This window comes from Microtus oregoni, unplaced genomic scaffold, assembly GCF_018167655.1.
Source record: "Microtus oregoni isolate MIOR12 unplaced genomic scaffold, Mior012 000044F_ref0000062, whole genome shotgun sequence".
In the NCBI taxonomy this organism is placed as follows: Eukaryota; Metazoa; Chordata; class Mammalia; order Rodentia; family Cricetidae; genus Microtus; species Microtus oregoni.
Window position 1 is genome coordinate 1,698,937 of NW_024543218.1, and position 19,959 is coordinate 1,718,895.

The 19,959-nt window shown below is 38.5% G+C and overlaps 1 pseudogene; it reads right to left on the reverse strand.

Moving 5' to 3' along the window:
* Positions 1-1,559: 1,559 nt before the first annotated feature.
* On the reverse strand, positions 1,560-17,340 carry LOC121434653 (annotated as a pseudogene).
* Positions 17,341-19,959: the final 2,619 nt, after the last annotated feature.

Here is a 19,959-nt window from a genome sequence, read left to right on the forward strand (position 1 = left end):
GGTCTGTTGAAGTGTCATTTCTGCTGTGACTTGGACTGATCATGAGCCAGCATGTAGTTATGTTGGTCCATGTGGTTCATGTTGGCAGTGTCCCTTGTTCTCTGAGCTTCCCTGTATATGAATTTATTGGGGCAGGGGAGTCTCTGGAAATTCAGGATATGATCATGATTGTCTAGAATACACACATGGACACTGCCCTTGGTGTGCAGTGGGAAGAGAGATTAGAAAACTGAAGGTCTAGATTCCAGAAGTTCTCAATATTGCATTCCAATTTCAGATTTGTGTTATAAAGATTACAAATAGTTTAGGAACTGGTAGGAAATGATGATATTGATCTTCTAACATTACATGATTAGAATGCTTTTAATGTGATCCTGCCACTTGTTGCAATGGTGTGATCCAGTGAAGCTTGTTCCAGGGGACAAAGGAGTTTCTGATCTGCAGACATTTCTCAGGTGTGCCTTGTGTTGGAAAGGTAGAGAGAGCATAATCCACATCTTGGACCATAATCCATGTAGCAGAAAATAAATGTAAACCATTTTTCTTTGTTTTCCATAAACACAATTCTCCATGACTCATTATTTTAAAAAACTCCATCCCTTTTAAATAAGTTTAAAAAATAAACAAAATCCAGCTCCCACCTCCTTATTCCCACTTCTTCCCATTCCTTCCAAATAAAAGGGAAAAATGTAAAGAAAAAATACAACAAAACAAGAACACCTGAAAAATAATAATAAAAAAAACACTGCAAAACTTCCCAAAACAAAGTACTGTATTTCTCTAAGGTAAGTAGAATTTACACTGAATCCACTGGGAGTGAGTTCTTTCTGGTACAAAAACCTGCATAGAAAGACACTCAAGACAGAAAAATAAACAAAAAAGCAAACAAAATAGTTTACCAGACAAAATGGAGATCCTGGAGCCCTGTGGAAGGAAGGGTAGGGTGTACCTAGACCTGGGAAATCAGAAGCAGGGAGGGACTGTAAAAGGCAGAGAGAAGATGAGGGAAGGAAACAAGCTGAACAGATTGGTGTCCTTCCAGAACTCTGTGTAAAAAAAGGCCCTTCTACCACCCGTACCCACATACCCTTGAGCAGTCCCAAAGAGTGAAGTGGAACAGGGAAACAGTAAACAGGTTGCACATTTGAGAAGTGTCCATGTTGAATCTCCAGAGGAAATATATCACACCTATCCCATTCCCTGGGCCTCCCCTCCTGCCCAGAGCAGGTACCTACAGTTAATTTTGTTTTGGGATTCTTCCCCTTCCACAGTATATCTTTTTTTAAAGATTTATTTATTTATTTATCCTTGAAAGCCAGAAGAGGACACCAGATCTCATTATAATTGGTTGTGAGCCACCATGTGGTTGCTGGGAATTGAACTCAGGACCGCTGGAAGAACAGTCATTGCTCTTACCCTCTGAGCCACCTCTCAGCCCCCCAGTATATCTTTTTTAAAAAATATTTTTCCCATAGAGGTCATCTTTTGTTTTCTATCTTTTTAAATTCTTTTTTCCCTTCTTTCCTCTTTTTCCCCCCTCTCTCCTTCTAATACTTTTTTTAGTAAGGGGAATACCATGATGTCACTCTAGCCTGGCCCCTGTAGACTTGATCCCAGGGCCTGCTGTTAATACCACTGTAGAATCGAGACAGGGAGATGTTGTAATTAGTAGTCTGGGCATGGTATTGGATTTGTGGGAAACCCCTGTCTGTTGTAGTGATGAGAATCATCTTGATTTGTCTCACTCTAAACAGGGACTCACCTAAAGCCAGGGAAGTCCTCACTGACTCTTTGTCTAAGAATTCTATGTATGCAAACCCTTTGCCAAGGCCACTGAATTTGTCACAGACTGTAGTAACGTGGTTGACTGAACCACAGCCATGAAGGTGAGCTTCCAGCTCTTCTGCTGTTGCACCATAGCCCATATTGCCAACATAAATGAAACTGGCATCAGCCTCCATCTTCTCCTCAAGAGATGACCACTGAGCCAGCATTGCCTGGGGTTGTACTCTTATTTTGGGGTTGTATTCTTATTCATCTGCTTCTCTACCTCATTTTGTAGCTCCTTTAATTTCTCATCCTCTTCCTCTATCTCCCTGACTCCCTGAAGCTTTGATTACTTCTAGCTCTGGGTCCTCAATGATGCTGCCCTTGAAGTGCTCCTTCTGGCTTCTGGGGAATCCCCAGCTGTTCCCAGAACCTGTAGCTGGGGGATCCTCATTCCCAGCCTCCCCAAAGGCCCCAGGCCCACTTCTCAGGCAGGGATCCCGAATCACCTGCTTCCCCCACTGTTCTTCAAATCATTTTTCTAGATTGTTTGGGATTGGGTATCAGTGGAGCAGCATTTATCTGAAACCAGAAGAAAGCACAAGGGCCTGGAGAGCCATCACAAGCAATCTCTTCTGTTTGCTAAGAGAACATCTATATCATGAGACTTCTGTCTTTGGAAGACAGATCAGTAATTAGAGGTCAGAAACAACAGTTTAAGGGTCACTTTGAGATAACTGCTTTTTCTGTTGTCTAACACAGATGTTACTCATCACCATCAAGGTTCCTGGAAGAAGAACAGCAGGCATAATAAAATTCTGTATAATGTTAAACCATACCTAACATGATTATGCTTTCAACTGTAATAAGTAACAAACTACTAATATGCAGTACTTTGTATCTTAATTACTTGATAATAATAACTTTCAAGGACTAGATATTTTCTTTTTTTTTCTTTTTTCTTTTTTTTTTTGAGACAGGGTTTCTCTGTGGTTTTGGAGCCTGTCCTGGAACTAGCTCTTGTAGACCAGGCTGGTCTCGAACTCACAGAGATCCGCCTGCCTCTGCCTCCCAAATGCTGGGATTAAAGGCATGCGCCACCACTGCCCGGCAACCATTTTCATTACATGTTTAAGCGAGTTGTTTTTGGTAAAATATCTTGAGTAAGAATATAACATCATAGACAGTATGTTTTAACAAAAATAATGTCAAATTACTATCAAAAGGAAGCATACATATTTATATAAATGTAAAATATTTAAATAAGTTGTTACTTTTTAAATTAATTTTAATGATCTACCCTTTTATCTCATCACACATAATATGCCTCTTGATTTTTTTTAAAGAGTAGATTCACTAATCTACACTTTTATCTTATCATTACCTTGGGTGCCTTTTGTAGGTGGATAAATGTTTATGAATATATAGAGTTGGCTTTGGAGTTGGACACTGGCTCTGTCCCTCTATAAATCCAAACATGTTAAAAGAAAAATTCAGAATTTCTGTCTCATGTCAGGAGCATGGGACAGAAAGAAAAAAGAATTTAGAAAAAAATTTACTTTTCTTTATATCTATTTTTGTCTCTATTGTACATGTCACTGAATATATTTGTCTGTATATGTCTATATAATTAATGTTGAAGGTTTGCACAATGAACAATAAATTTTCCTGCAGTAAATTTTGAAATTTCCAGGAAGAAGATGGGGCCCCAGAACATCAACTCAACCTGGTTGATATTATGTCATGATGATGATAATGCTACTACAAGATCTGTTTTGAGTACCAGTTACTCAAGATGGTTCCAACTTGGTTAGCTGAAATGGTCCACTTTTTACAATGTTCTGGACAGACCTCCTAATAGGAAGCTCAGAAAATATGCAGAGACTATTTGCAATTATACCAGATAGTAATCTTCGAACTTAACCATCATTTTACTTTCACAGGATCCCATAGAAAGAAAATTCCCCCCCCCCCATGATAGCTGGAAGTAATTCTAAAAGACAATGTCTATTCTCCCAACAAAGTTTGTTCTCAGAATTAGGGATATCATTTAGGGGTTGATTATAATTGGTATAGGGTTGCAAGATGGAGAGAAAATTTTAGAGGCTGAGGGATCACTTTGAAAAAAATGGGAAAATTGGATGGGATAATAGATTATTGTGAGCTTACTCACACTAATAATAATAGTGAGTAATAGAGTGAATATTGTGAGTTATTATTTATAGGCAATTGCGTTGGTATAGATTATAGTATATTGATATAATGTGAAATTATATTGAATATTGTATGCATTCATGCTTCTACCTCTGCTTAAAAACATTTTTATGGATTGATATATATTTATTATATTGCAACATACATTTCTACCTCTGATCAAGATACTTATACATTGTTTACATTTTGAAGTCATTGTCCTCATTTGTTTCAGTTGTTTATTGTATAATATTCTAATATTTATTTATTTATTTATTTATTTATTTATTATGTATACAATATTCTGTCTGTGTGTATGTCTGCAGGCCAGAAGAGGGCACCAGACCTCTTTACAGATGGTTATGAGCCACCATGTGGTTGCCGGGAATTGAATTCAGGACCTTTGGAAGAACAGGCAATGCTCTTAACCACCGAGCCATCTCTCCAGCCCCCTTGTATAATATTCTAATATGAGCCTTAGTTTTTAAGTTTATAGGTATTAAGAATTATAGATCAATAGTCATTTATGGTTTTTATAGTTGGAATAATCAGGTTCTTTAGATACGTAGAGATTATATTCTGCATAGATAGGTAATCTTCAACCACCTCAAAGGGCTGTAGACTATGGCATTTAAATAACTTTGAGTTATGTTCAAGTAAGACACAATTGCTGCTGGTAGCATCATTCTATTCCCAAGAGAATGTTGAACACTGGGCACTTTACTTGGCGCTTGTTTTCTTCTTTGCAAAACTGGCCTTTGGGCAAAGACATGTTCATGTCTCAAACACTGACAAGATACATGGTATCAGAAAATGGATAAGCAGGACTGTTAGTCTTGCGAAGACAGGATAAGATGGTTTTTTAAAAAAATGTTCCTACCTCCTTAAATGGTCAGTCAGTTATTCTATGTCTTTGCCAAAGTTGGTTGCTTCAACACTGCAAATGAGACTTTGGATGATTACCCAGGGAGCCAGTTGTCTCTGTAATTTGTTGCACATTTTGAAACCTACTTGATTGCACTTCCTGCTTACTCAAGTAATATTATTTCCCTTCTTAGATATTCGATGGGGTTGAAGACTAGATAGTTGAAGTTACTTTCCTCTCATGACTTGTCCAAGTTATTATACAAGACATAAATTAGTTAGGATAGGATAATTAATGAATATAGTGTTCTTATTTATTGTATAGAATTGTGTATTGGGCTTAGAACTCTCTTATTTAAACAAAAGGAGAAGGTGCTGTAGGAAGTCTAACAGCCAGTGGTTTCCCGACCACTAAGGCATGGCCTCTTATACTATATATGCCAGTATAGAGCATGAGTCCAGCCTCTTTTCCGGCTGCATGATTCGGTTTCTGAACTCAGTTTAAGCATAGGATTCTGATTTGTGAGTCTATCCCTAATAAATAAACATCTAGTTCTCAATTCTGAGCTTGTATTGCATTTCTTCTAAGAGTCCTTCTTTAATGATCATTAAATGTGAATCTTTGAAGTGATGAAATGATTTTTTTCAGTTGTTGGCCATGGACCAATAGTGACTGGGTTCAGAATGCCCTTGACTGAATGAACAACTTCCAGAAAACATCATGTGTTTGAAGAACTTTCTCTCCTTATTGGTTTTATTTCAATTTTCTGTGGATCTTTAGTAGGAGAAGCCTTTCTAGATGAAATTCCTCATTGTATGCTATGAGTTTCAATACCCTAAAGTAATTTCCTGACATTTATATACTGTGTTGTGCTTGACATTAATCAGCCAACTTCCTATTTATACTGAAATGCGTTTACCATCATTATATGCTCGATCTCTAAATCACATAAGATAGAGCAAAACAGTTGTTATTCAGTGCTCAGGAGTTTGGTAACCTGCTGTTTTAATTGTTTCGTTTGCTTATCTGAGTAATTGTGTGGCTCTAAATTCCTGAAACTAAAGGGAGGCATCATTCCTGGCTCTATTTGTTTCTGTGTTATTGGATGATGGCCCTGGAATGCAGGTATTTTTTTTTATGTCAAGTATATGCTGCTGTGCTGAGCTTCATGCTTATCTTGAATTTTAAAATTTGACAGAGGGTATCACTCTGATTCCCAGGATGCCATCCCATGGATTGATAGCATTAATACTGCCTGAGTATTTTGAGTCATTAAATTGCAGTTGTATGAACATCTTCTTGCTTGTTATGCTTGCTTTGGTTTTTTTAAAATCAATATGACTGTTTTATATGCCTGCATGTTTATATACCATATGGATACCTGGTCATGAGAGTGATCAAAGGATATCAGAAATCCTGACCCTGGAAAAATGGATAGTTGTAATCCCCATGTAAGGACAGGCAAATTTGTCCATCTCCATTCAAGATCAGCAAGAGGGCTGAATTAATCTGTTCGCTCTTCAGGTCTGTAGTGATTATTTATGTCCAACATCTATATTTCTACTGTTTTCATCTGTCCACTTGTAACTGTTTTATACAGGAAGTTCTTTTTCTACAAAATGTTATTGGTATTGCAGTTTATATTAGGGTACTTCAGGGTCTGGAAGAAGACTACAGAACGGGAGTGAAAACAACTCTTTGTAGAAACTTCAATAAAAGCCTGGTAGTTTTTCTATCCCATTGGTTGTTTTATTGAGGTTTGCAGTGGAGACAGAGTCTTAATGTGTACTGCCACCTCTCCTGGACCTGATTGCATTGCCTTGACTGGCATTCAACTCAGAGACAAATATACCCACCTCTGTTTTCTGAGTGTTGTGGTCAAAGGCACAATACACCAATACACCCATTTGTCTATCTTTTTTCCTTTCTGTAATGAGTAATTTTTATACAGATTTCTCATGCATACAATTTACTTTTGATATTTTTTGTCTCACCCTGTTAATAGATATTGTTCTCATAAGGTGAAATCCTATTCAAAGTGTATAGAAATGACAGAATTGACTGTCCTTTTCAATTTACTTCTAACGTAACTGACTATATCCTGGAATAAGAGTGGATAACACCAGAATCATACAACTGTACTTTCAAAGAAGTATGCATTTCCAATGATGTCACTGTCATGCTTATGTTGTACACATGTGTGGTATATTTTTGAAGGCAGTGACCTATGATGATGTGCATATCAACTTCACTCAGGAAGAGTGGGATTTGCTGAATCCTTCCCAGAAAAATCTCTACAAAAATGTGATGCTGGGGCTGGAGAGATGGCTCAGTGGTTAAGAGCATTGCCTGCTCTTTCAAAGGTCCTGAGTTCAATTCCCAGCAACCACATGGTGGCTCACAACCATCTGTAATGAGGTCTGATGCCCTCTTCTGGACTGCAGGCATATACACAGACAGAATATTGTATACATAATAAATAAATAAATAAATAAATAAATAAATATTTTTTAGAAAAGATGTGATGCTGGAGACCTTCAGGAACCTCACTACTATAGGTAAAAATGAATTTCCTTCATGTTTCAAAATATGGAGACAACTTTTCCTTGGCTTATAATGTTGTTCTGTAATTTGATTTAGAAAGAAGAAAATGAGATGAATAGCACAATCATAGTTCTTAGGTGCACTTAAGATATTGAGCTAATGGTTGTACAATATTAAACAATATAACATACGTATTCTGCTACTGTATTTCAGGGTACATTTTGGAGGACTGTAACACTGAAGAACATAGTCAATGTTCTAGAAGACCTGCAAGGTAATTTTCTTGTGCAAGTCTATAACAATGTGCCTCTGATGAGTTTGTAATATGTCCTGGAACAATTAATGAAAAGCAGCAGTGTAGGCTGGGCGGTGGTGGCGCACGCCTTTAATCCCAGCACTAGGGAGGCAGAGGCAGGTGGATCTCTTTGAGTTCGAGACCAGCCTGGTCTACAAGAGCTAGTTCCAGGACAGGCTCCCAAACCACAGAGAAACCCTGTCTCGAAAAACCAAAAGTAAAATAAAATAAAAGCAGCAGTGTAAATAAACACAGCTTTAAATGGTTATTAAATTCTCACAAATCCATATTCCTCAATTTCTCATATGTGAATTGCATTTGCAAGGCATTCATTTAAGAAAAAGTCGAGGAAGCAATGACTAAACAGATATCACCATTTGAGTCATGGCAACATGAGAGCTATGTAGTAGATCTGCCAGTCCATTTGTTTCTTGATACTCATGACAAAAATGCATACACATTTAAGTGATGAGTGTAGCTGCAAACTTTCTCCTAAATCAATAGCCCATGATAAGACTTGGATTACTCATATACTTTATGTGACTTGCTAAGTTTAGTGAAAGTGGCAGTTAGAGTCAAGGGTCAAGGTGCAGTTGTTGTGGAGAAACCTTAATATCTATACCACAAGTCTATGAGGAACAGCAAGTCAAACCTTGAGGATACAATGTCAAATCTTTTATTCACTATTCTTCCTTTACTATGTATATCATATGTTACTCTTGACACAAGCATATGAGATTATGGATATAGAAAGATGTAGCATACGTCTCATTAAGAACAATTAGAAGATAAACTGTAGTTCCCATGGAGAGTATACTTGTTCAATTAAATCCAAGTATACAAGTAGTTGGTTTTCTACCATCATTGTTAATTCATAAACAACCTCACATTACAAAAAAGCCTTATGAGTTCTAGGTCTACAAATACTTCTTGGTGTCTTAGTTCACTTAGCCAATGTATAATGATTCATAGTATAGTAAAATTTATGAATGCAGTAAAGTTGTTAAGGAACTCAGTGTATGCAGTTCTTTTCAAAAATATGAAAAATATCATAGAAAAAATAAAGGGATAGGTATAAATGAAATGGTAAACCATGACACAAAGGAATTTATCATCACAAATATTTTTCCAGATGCAAAATGACCCCTAATAAAAGAAGAAAACATGATTTTAAACAAAGTTATAAGACCTTAATATTTGATTCATTTTTACAATTGGAACAAACTATGAAACTAATTCATACAGATATGAGGGTTCAACAGTGTATTGAATGTGGTAAAGCTTTTACATGTGTCAATTATCCTTGCAGGATTGAAAGAAATCAAACGGGAGAGAAGTTTTTAGTATATTCTTACTGTGATAAAGCCTTGTCTTATGATATTCACCTTCTAAGAAATGAAAAAACACATACTGGAGAAAAATGCTGTGAAATTAAGCAATGTGGTAATGCCTTTGCTTATCATAGTCATCTTCAAATGCATGAAAGAACATACACTGGAGAGAAACCCTATGAATATAGTCTTGATGTTAAAAACTTTGTTCTTTATGAAACTCATCAAAGTCATAAAAGAATACATAATGAAGAAAAATCATATGAATTTAATCAGCTTGGTAAGGTCTTTGCTAATCACAGTCATCTTCAAAAGAATAAAAGAACATATACTAGAGAGAAACCCTATGAATGTAATCAGTGTGGTAAGGCCTTTGCTCAACGCTGTAATCTTCAAACGCATAAAAGAACACATACTGGAGAGAAACCCTATGAATGTAATCAGTGTGGTAACGCATTTTCTCAACACAGTAGTCTTCAAACACATAAACGAACACATACTAAAGAGAAACCCTATGAATGTAATCAATGAGGTAAGGTCTTTGCTCACAACTGTGCCCTTCAATTGCATAAAAGAACACATACTGGAGTGGAGAGAAACACTATGAATGTCATCAATGTGATAAGGACTTTGCATGTCACAATCATCTTCAATTGCATAAAAGAACACATACTGGAGAGATACATGTAAATGGAATCTGTCCAATCATCTCCAAATATGTAAAATAAGACATCCTATGGAGAAACTCTGAGTTTAATGTGTGTGTTCTTTAAAAACATGAGAAAAATCATACTGTAGTGATACTCTGTGAAAATCAGTGTCAGAATGTTTTGTGCTTCATATAGGAGTAAGACTTTTTGTGTGTAATCAATCTGATTAAGTTTGTGCATACTACTATAATCTTTGGACCTGAGGAAAAAACTGAGGGCTTATTGTAAATTATTCTTTAACCAAAAGCAGTTATTGTATAGAAAAGAATTTCATAGTGTCAACAATTTGTTCAATCATCATGATACCTATTTTTATTTTAGTTTGAAGTAGCAAACTAATGGACAAACATTTTATGAAGTATTATTGGTTGCAGAAAGGGTATTCAAAGAAACATACATTGGTCCTGAAACCAGAGCCAATAGAAAGCACCTTGTCTCTGAATGTAGAAGTAGTTAAAGAAACATCTCTCTGAAAACAGCTAAAACATTAAAAGGGGCCAGTAAAGAAACACAATTTGGCTCTCAAACCAGATCCATAAAAACAAACTCTATCCTTCTACAACTGAGCACAAAAGCAACGAATCCCTCGGCATAAAATCAAGCCCATCTCTGAGCTTTATCAGCATCAGGGATTGAAATCCAGCAAATTCCCACCATCAAAATCTCCTTTTCTCTTTGTTATTAGGAAGTCCTATTTGAGCCATATGCTCATTCAGTATGCAGCTGTCCCTTTCCACACTTTGCAGACGTATTCATACTCATGTTTTCTTCCTTCTCAAATAAATCTGATTCAAGTTTTATGTGAATACCTCTTTTATTGGAATGTTTCAGAAACTCCTGGAGTTGAACCAAGACACAATTGATGCTTCTGTTTGGGAAATTACTTAGTTCAGAAGATGACAGAAAAATTGGACATATATTATGAAATATTCCCTTGGGAGTGGAGGAGATCAGCACCAGATATTTCTACTGGGAAACTTTCTTTTTTTGTTTTTTTTTCTTCTGTTTTCTGAGACTGGGTTTCTCTGTAGCTTTGGGGCCTGTCCTGGAACTAGCTCTTGTAGACCAGGCTGGTCTCTAACTCACAGAGATAGATCCACCTGCCTTTGCCTCTGCCTCCCAAGTGCTGGGATTAAAGGCATGCACCACCACTGCCCGGTCTGGAAAACTTTCTTAGAATTAATTTCTTTTACTTCAAGTCTAAGTTTGCTTTTTCTTTACATGAACCAATTCATTGTGTAAGTAGCTGTACGATGACTCTCAGCTCGTCTTTTACAGAAATGAATGAATGTTTACAGGAGAAAAGTGTTCATGAGTGAAAAACTGTCTTAAAAGTTGTTTTCATTGTAGTTATGTGATGTATGTGTGTGTCTCTTGTGTGTATTTGAATGTGCATTCTGTATCCACATAAAGATAATACCTTGGATATTATTGCAGAAGAAATTACAGGAAGCTGTCAAACATCTGACATTAGTTCTCACCTAGGCAGGTCTCTAGTGCCTTAAATATTTTAAGTCTATTTATATCTTTTTGAAGTCTGGAAATAGGAACACACACTTAGAAAAAAGAAAGTTCAAGTCATGACAACAATTGGTTAATTTCTTTAGACATCTCAGTTTTCTTTAGCTTTAAGTAAAATTTTTTTATCATAGCCTTGAAGGAAGTAAATTACATACCATGATTAATCAAGACTGGTGGAGATCATTGCATTGTGGTTTCTACATTGAAATATTTGAGGTATGTACTAAAGTGACCTATATGTGTGGCAAATCCATTTAATGAATTCTATTTTGTAGTCTTTATATTACTTCTATGGATTTTGTTCATCATTTATTGTGCCTTTACCAAGTGATGGGTATTTTTCTGCTATAATGTGTAGAATGGTAAACCCATCATACTTGTGTCCCATTGGTTATTGAAGTGTCAGGCCATGTGGGAACATACTTTTCAAGTAAATGTTTTGGGTTGTTTCTGGTTTTGATTTTTATCTTTTCAGAAACTCCCTTCAGCTTTTGTTTGTTATTAATCCTAGCTTGGATGTCAGTAAAAATTTAGGGTTAATTTTGAACTCATTGTTGTCATATGTCTGCCCCCTGTATACAAGTCCAAGGTTTGAAGATGAACTCCAAATGTGTGTGGTTTTTCAACAGAATTTGACAATATTCACATTAAAATGACTGATAAAATAAATAATAAGAAACATTAAATACCTTACGTGTATTCAAAGATGTATTTTCATTTATCTTTTATAGATGTAATAACGTAGTATAATCAGCAATCAACTGTTTATCTGACACCATAACTTAATGTTCTTTTCTTTTAAATTTTTTTTGATCTTTATTGAGCTCTACATTTTTTGCTGCTCCCCTCCTGCCTCTTCCCTTTTCTTCAATACTCTCACAAGGTCCCATCCTCCCAATTTATTCAGGAGATCTTGTCTTTTTCTAATTCCCATGTATATTAGAACTTTGTATGTCTCTTTAGTATCCTCGTGTTGTCTAAGTTCTCTGGTGCTGTTATTTGTAGGCTGGGTTTCTTTGCTTTCTGATTAAAACCCACTTAATGACTGAGTACATGTGATAATTGTCTTCTGTGTCTGGGTTACCTCACTCAAAATGATGTTTTCTAGCTCCATCCATTTTCCTGAAAAATTCAAGATGTAATCGAGGTTGGGATTCTAGTCTTGCCCATAAGAGTCCTTTCCCACTGAGTCATCTCATTGGTGCCAAAATTCAATTAGAAGAAATATTACAACAGTAGAGTCTTATTTTCTTTTCAAATTGTAAATGCAATTTCATACAAGAATAGAGGACCATGGGACAATTTGAATAGTCAATCGGCTATGTATGTGAAAATATTCTTACCAGCACAGATTTTTTAATTTCTTCATTCTGAGAACAAGACATGTATTTACACTTTCTCAGAACCAAAATTACATGCCAGAAAATTGCATCATTTATTAAAGTTCATTGCCTCTAAGTCTGATAACCTGGCTTCTATATCTTGTTTACCCTAATACTCTTACAAATTTTTCATATTTGTTGACTTCATCAGTTACTTATACACACTCCTACATCATCTCATTCACAAATAATTTTTAAAACAAAGGAAGTGTCTTTGAGTGTATTTGCAGTCAAATGACTCCCTAGGTTTAAGGATTAAAACTCACAAAGTGGAAGTAGATCACAGACCCCTGTTAGTTTTCCTGTCTGTGCTACAAACACAGCATGGCACAGGTGTATTCACAAAAACACACTTCAAACATTTTTAAATGAATGGAATTGACAATGCAATAAAAATAACTCATTATTTTGAACATATGAAATTATTTGTCTTTTAAATTATACAATTTGAAGAAATATTGTTATTTATCAAAACAATGATGTTCCCTTTTAAGACTTTCATTATGTTTTTTTACTCAATAAGTCCTTTACAAACATTTCAGCTCAACATAGAGATGCATGGCTCTAATCACAGAACACGAAGTGTGGGTGGGTCTGATCTCAGTGAGTTTGAAGCCAGCTTGTTCCACATAATGCATACCTGGCATCAATGGACACATGGACATATCCTATCTCAAAAAGATCACAAAAGACAAAGACTCCCAAATTGTGGAAGTTTTCCTAATAAAATCTGCCTGGAGTCAGGCTGATTTCAACAAACATTTTAAATATTCCCTCACATAAAGAGGACTGTCTTAACAATGAAAATAAGAAGCAATATACAAATTCCATTCACATTCTATCCATTGAATCTTTGACAACCATCTAGAGTGGACTTTGTCCTTCAAGTGATGAGAGACAGAAGGAACAGTGTGACTCCTCTCCCTTAAGAATTATGACACATGTGGGACCTGGAGAGTTGTCTCAGGAGTACTGCTCCTCTTGGGTACCCAAGTTTCACTCATAGCACCATATCTGATTGGATAGAACTCCCCGTAATTGGAGGTCCTGAAGATCGGGTGCATTATTCTGGCCTCTTAGGGTACAAAATGGGCAAATACTGAAAAGATAGATCTGTATTTGATTCTATATTTTAAATAGGTTTTCTTCATGTGTCTGTTACCTTAAAAAGGAATGAAATTCAATTTAGATGTAGAAGTTTGACCAGTGAGTGTAGCAAGTGAATCTCAGGTACTAGTGATGACCAGGAGACAGTGTCTACTCTCCTCTGACTGGAGGTACAGACAGATGTGAGTTGTCTTGTGGGTGCTGAGTATCAAAGATTCTCTGGATGAGTCACCAATATTCTAAGTGCTGAGCCTTGTTTTCTGCCTCATGAACATGTCATTTATAACAGTAAGGTATAAAAGGATGATCTAAGTTCATCTTAACTCATCCTTGGCCCAGAAGAAATAAAGGACTGATAGTATTGGAAACTATCTTAGTCTTTGTTCTTTTTTTTTTGTCTTTGTTCTTAAAGAATTCCTGAGCCCAAATGTTCCTCAACTGAGAGAAAAGTACAATACAAATAATCAGGAAGCAAGCTGAAAATGTAACTCTTTAAAAGATAGTTGGCGGCCGGGCGATGGTGATGCACGCCTTTAATCCCAGCACTATGGAGGCAGAGGCAGGCAGATCTCTGTGAGTTTGAGGCCAGCTTGGTCTACAGAGCTAGCTCCAGGACAGGCTCGAAAGCCACAGAGAAACCCTGTCTCGAAAAACCAATAAATAAATAAATAAATAAGATAGTTGGTTTTTTAACCAAAACAATTAGCCATAATTGGAACATAAAGACTGACTTATCAGGTGTACTCTTGCTTGAGTTCATTCTACAAGGTTGTGGATCATTCTTGGCTGGCCAGAAAGAGCAATCATGTTGTTATCATTTATTTGTGACACCTACTAATGACAGTAAACACATCACTTTTATATTCAAAGTCTAAAATTTTCTCTTATCCTGACTTTTGTTTATTGACCATAATCAATCATCATGCATTTAAATAACTCAAAATTCTGAACTATCAAGAAATTGGGCACAGAATTAAAAATGGGGAAAATACCATTCCGCAGTAGAAGTCAGCAATCTTATCTTTGAACACAGAACTTTATGGTAAATTTCTACATGATATAGTGCACAGTAGCAAAGGAGATCAGTGTACTGACTAAGAAAGGACATTTCTGTGAAGGTGTTGAAGGTAATACCCAATAATGCTATCTAGAAACTATTCAAGATGCAGTCATGTCGAATAAAAGACCAAAGGTGGGCTCCAGCCACAAACACATGACCTTAACACCTGAGCATTTCTGTCCTGGAGAATCAAGTCAGGGCTCCACACATTCTTTGATTTTTTTTTATTTGCAGAAATACAGGGGTGTGGCCAGCAGGTTCATAACCTAGGCTCTCAGGTGAACAAGAGAAAGAAGACACCATATGAGTAAACTTGATGTCTCTTTAAAGAACTGCCTATTTTCTGCAAATGCTGATTCAGAAAGCCATCTGTAACAGGAGGCAAGCCTCTGATCACTGATCTCTAGCATAGCCCACCAAAGAAAAGGCAGTTACCGAGAAGCTGCATTTGTCTATGTAGTTTTGTGTTTAGATTCCTTTTCCAAGGTATTTCAGATTTTATCTGAAAATTTTGGCCACACATTTGAATGCCATTTTTATTTTTTTTTACTTTAAAAATATACCTTTAATTATAGATTATAGTTAGGATAATACAACCATAGACAAGACACTAGGATAACTGACCAATACCAATGGGATCCGCTCTCCACAACCACAGAACACAGGCACAGAGTGTCTGGGTATGTGCAGGAGCAGCCAGGGGCCTGCAAACAGCAGTCATGCAAACAGCATTGGTGAAGTGTGACAGAGGCATGACTTCCACGGAGCTCAGCACTGGGAGTGGGCAGCGGATGACTGCAGGAGGGAGAGCACTCAGCTGGTGCAGACAGGTATGGGGAGATGGGAAGACAATCAGAGACCCTCCCTGAGCCTTTCATCTACAAGGCAAAAGCAGCAAATGGCATACTAGCAAAACCTTTAGGCTGGAGGTGGCGTTGCAGGGCTGGGGGGATGGGGACGGGGAGGGGAAAGGGGTAAAATGAAGTTGGATCAGAGGTGCTGTCTTCTACAAGCTACTCCCAAGCAGACACTTACAATGACTCAACCAAGTCATTGGCTACATAACATATCTGAGTTTAGTTACCAAGAATACATAAGTCACCTAACAGTTAAAATGTGAATACCCATGGCAGGCTAGATGTCGTAAAGAATAGAAACCACGTGCCTGCCCCAAGTTCATATTCAAATGGGAGGGGCCACTCGGAGTGCCTTTCATTCGGTTGCTTTTGAGGCTGTCACTAGTGAATGACATGGTAGGTGTCACCCAGCTGCGCTCACAGTGACTCTGTAGTGAAAGCACTAAATGCCAAATCCCAAAGAACTTCAACAAAAAAGTTTTTTGTTTTTTGTTTTTTTCAAGACACTCTCTGTGTAGCCCTGGCTGTCCTGGAACTCACAGAGATTTGCCAGCCTCTGCCTTCCAAGTGCTGGGATTAAAGGCATGTGCCACCCCCAATCCCCACCCCTGCAAAAAAAAAAAAGGTTTCTTGAAAAAAAAAAAACATGTTAACATTTGCAAGTCTGCATTAAGCACCATAAAATGCACTGGGCCCCATCCCCTTCCATCCCCACAGGACAGAGTAAGCACCAATATCCGGGCTACTCATAATTCCTGCCTGGGCTGAGATAAAGAGATCTGAGATACTGGGCGACACTGGGCAACTCTCACTGTAACTCTTTGTACCTGGAGGCGGGAAACACACTCCTCTTTAGGTTTATTCATTTCTTCTGATGAGGCCAAAGAGGTTTCATCACAGGAGAAGATAACTCAGTCTGAGAAAGGGCAAAGGACCTAACTGTCCAGTCATTGTCTCACAACTGATGGACACATATGAGCAAGAGTTTAGTTCTGTACAAAACCAAGCCTTACAGGAGAGTGCACGCCTGCGCACCAGTGTTCAAATTCTTTCCCATAACACAAGAAAAATAAAGGAATTCTCTCACATGGAGTATGCCTACAGTTCTATCTTATGGTCTACATCACGTAAGAACATGCTGATTCTTAGGAATTCGGTCTCTGCTATTAGAATACACACTTCACTATACATACACATGCCTTTATGCAAGCTATGATAAAGACTGGGACGTGGCCCTATCAAACCCTAGAGTTAGCAGTACAAGGGCGAGTGACCTAACTGTTAAAGTTAGATGGCAAAGGACACAGAAATGACTGTCGCTCCCTGGGAAGGGCTTGGTGCTCCCTTCCCTGAAGGAGTCAACCCACTTCCTACTCCTTCCATCATCACCTGCGGTCCTGTCCTTTCCTAAAGGCAGTTTCCACACTGCCATCTCTAAAGTGATTTCTGAAGACAATTCATAAACCTGATTAATGACAGCATCAATGGGTATCTCTTGCTAAGGTCACCACCATCCAAGGGCCCTTGGTCCTCAACCTTGTACCCTCCTCCATTCACACTGTATCTTCGGGTTCGTTTCGTTCTTGCTCCTAATCTCAAAGTCCAGTGAGACAACATTTCCGTAATTCTCCTGCATCACGTCCTTGTAAAGGTCTCTTTGTGGAGGATCCAGAGGTCTCCATTCTTCCCGAGTGAGGTACATGGCCATATCTTCAAATGTCACACGGGCCTGAAATCACACAATGCTTCCTCACTACTTAGCATCTAGGAGTTTAGTCCCAGCCTTTCTTCTTGAAATTATAGACATGGTTAGAAATGTCGAGAAGGCATTGGCATTAAGTCTGATCTGGGACCCAGCCATCAGCAGGGTGGCTGCCATCTCAGGCTCAAACGTTTGTCTCCTGGGAAAGAGAGGAGGAAAAGTAGCTAGTAGACAATGCTGAAGGAGAGGAAAAGCAGGGAGCAAGGCTAGGCTAGACGCCCTGCCCACTCCCTAGGGCTGGAGTTCTGGTGGCCTCTGGGTATGCAGGAAGGGCACAGGACCGGTCACTCTCCTCCTTCTCTGACCCCGAGCAAGACCCACTCTCCGCGTCTCGGTTAGTACCAAATACATACAAGGCTAGAGTAAGGGAGGACAGCCCCTGGCTAGGTGACCCCCGAACTGGGGGTCAGGCCGATGCTATTAGACAGAGGCTTTCAACCCAGCCCTACAGAACGCCTCTGTTCTTCCAGAGTGCAATTTTTAAACTGTCATTTCTTTCCTACATACCAGTTCAAAGTAACTACATTGTCTCAGTGGGTGGGTGCTCCCCTCGTGGTCCCGACTTCTTTGCTCATGTTCTCCCTCCTTCTGCTCCTCATCGGGACCTTGGGAGCTCAGTCCAGTGCTACAGTGTGGGTCTCTGTCTCTGTCTCCATCCATCACCAGATGAAGGTTCTATGATGATATGCAAGATATTCATCAGTATTGCTCTAGGATAGGGTCATTTCAGGTTCCCCATCCTCAGCTGCCCAAGGAACTAACTGGGGACCTCGGCTTGGGCATCTGGGAGCCACTCTAGGTTCAAGTCTCTTGCCAACCTTAAGGTGGCTCCCTTAACTAAGAACCGTGCTTCCGTGCTCCCCCATCCAACCTTCCTTCATCCCAATCCTCCCCCTTCCCCAAGCTCCCGGGAGTTCACCAAGGCCAGCTGAACTGTGACTGAAAAAGCATGGGATAAAACTGGACTCTCTGAGCATGGCGAACAATGAGGGCTGATGAGAACCCAAGGACAATGGCACGGGGTTTTGAACCTACGTAATGTGCTGGCTTTGTGGGAGCCTAGCCAGTTTGGATGTTCACTTTCCTAGAAATGGACGGAGGGGGGAGGACCTAGGACTTACCACAGGGCAGGGAACCCTGACTGCTCTTTGGGCTGGAGAGGGAGGGGGTGAGGAGTGGGGGGAGGGGGAGAAGGGTGGGAGGAGGGGGAGAAGGGTCAGAGGAGGGGGAGAAGGGTGGGAGGAGGGGGAGGGAAATGGGAGGCTGGGAGGAGCAGGAAATTTGTTTTTTTTTTCTTTTCTCAATAAAAAAAGTTAAAAAAAAACAAAGTAACTACATTGAGGCTTTAATAATTGAAAATACTTGACCAATATATCAGGGTTTATTACTAACTACCTGTGACATTTTTAAGTTAACACATATTCTCCACATAGTAGAACATTTATTAGCATTACACAATCTAGACATGCTGCCTCTTTCTCAGGACTATCTGCTGGCCAGTCATTGTTTTATTAAAGCAAATCGAGTGACAATTCTTCAGAGTATACAACAGAATAATCACTCCACCACAGATGTTCCTTGTACATGGGATTTCCTTTGCAAAATATTCAAAACCTATCACGAAGCTGATATCTTTTTTACATCAGACCTACTCAATAGCTGAGAATGTGTGTGTTGCAAATATAAACCATCATAAATAACCATAGAAAGACACAATCAGAGCTAGCAATGAATTGTATGTGCTATTGTATGAATTTGTATGTGCTATTGTACATCTGTGTATGTATGTTTGGGCATTCTGTGTGTATGTACTTGTGGAAATATAAGTATGTGATTGTATATATGTGTGTGTATATATTTGGAAGACAGAAGTGAATCTCTTGTTTCAGGCCTTTGATTGCTTTGTAACTTTCCAAGTAGACTAGGCTAGCTGACCAACAAGCCCCAGGTACTCATTTGTCTCCATGTCCCTTTCCCATTACTAGTGTTAAAAATCCTTGTGACCATACCTTTTTTCGTTTTCTCTTCAGCATGGATTCTTGGGCTCAAACTGAGTTCCTTCTTCTTACAAGAAAATTTCACCTGTCTTCTCAGGCCCTCTCAACTACAGATATTCTGTCAGCATTGTTTAGTTTTGGTTTAGTTTGTCAGATAGTTCCATGTAGGCTTGAGATTCAACCCCAAGTGCTTTATCTACCTACCTATTTGTGTACCTATCAATCTGTCTTTCTAATTTTTTTGAGACAGTATCTCAAAGTGGAGCGCTCAAATTCTCCTACTCTAGCTAATCAATAAATCCCAGGAATCCTCTTGTCTGCTTCTTCCCCTGACCTGGTATTACAGGCATAGGCATCCAGAACCTGACATTTTATGTGGGTGCAGGGAACCCAAAATCAGGTATCTAATTCTTGCACTAAGGACTTTAACATCCCCCCATGCCCCACTGCCATCTCCTAGAAAGCAGGTTATGAAAACAGTGTGAACAGATGGATAGATGTTAGATAAACAGATGACACAGAATGGCTATCAATTGTGAAGTCTAGCTTTAGTGTTTAGGAGTTCATT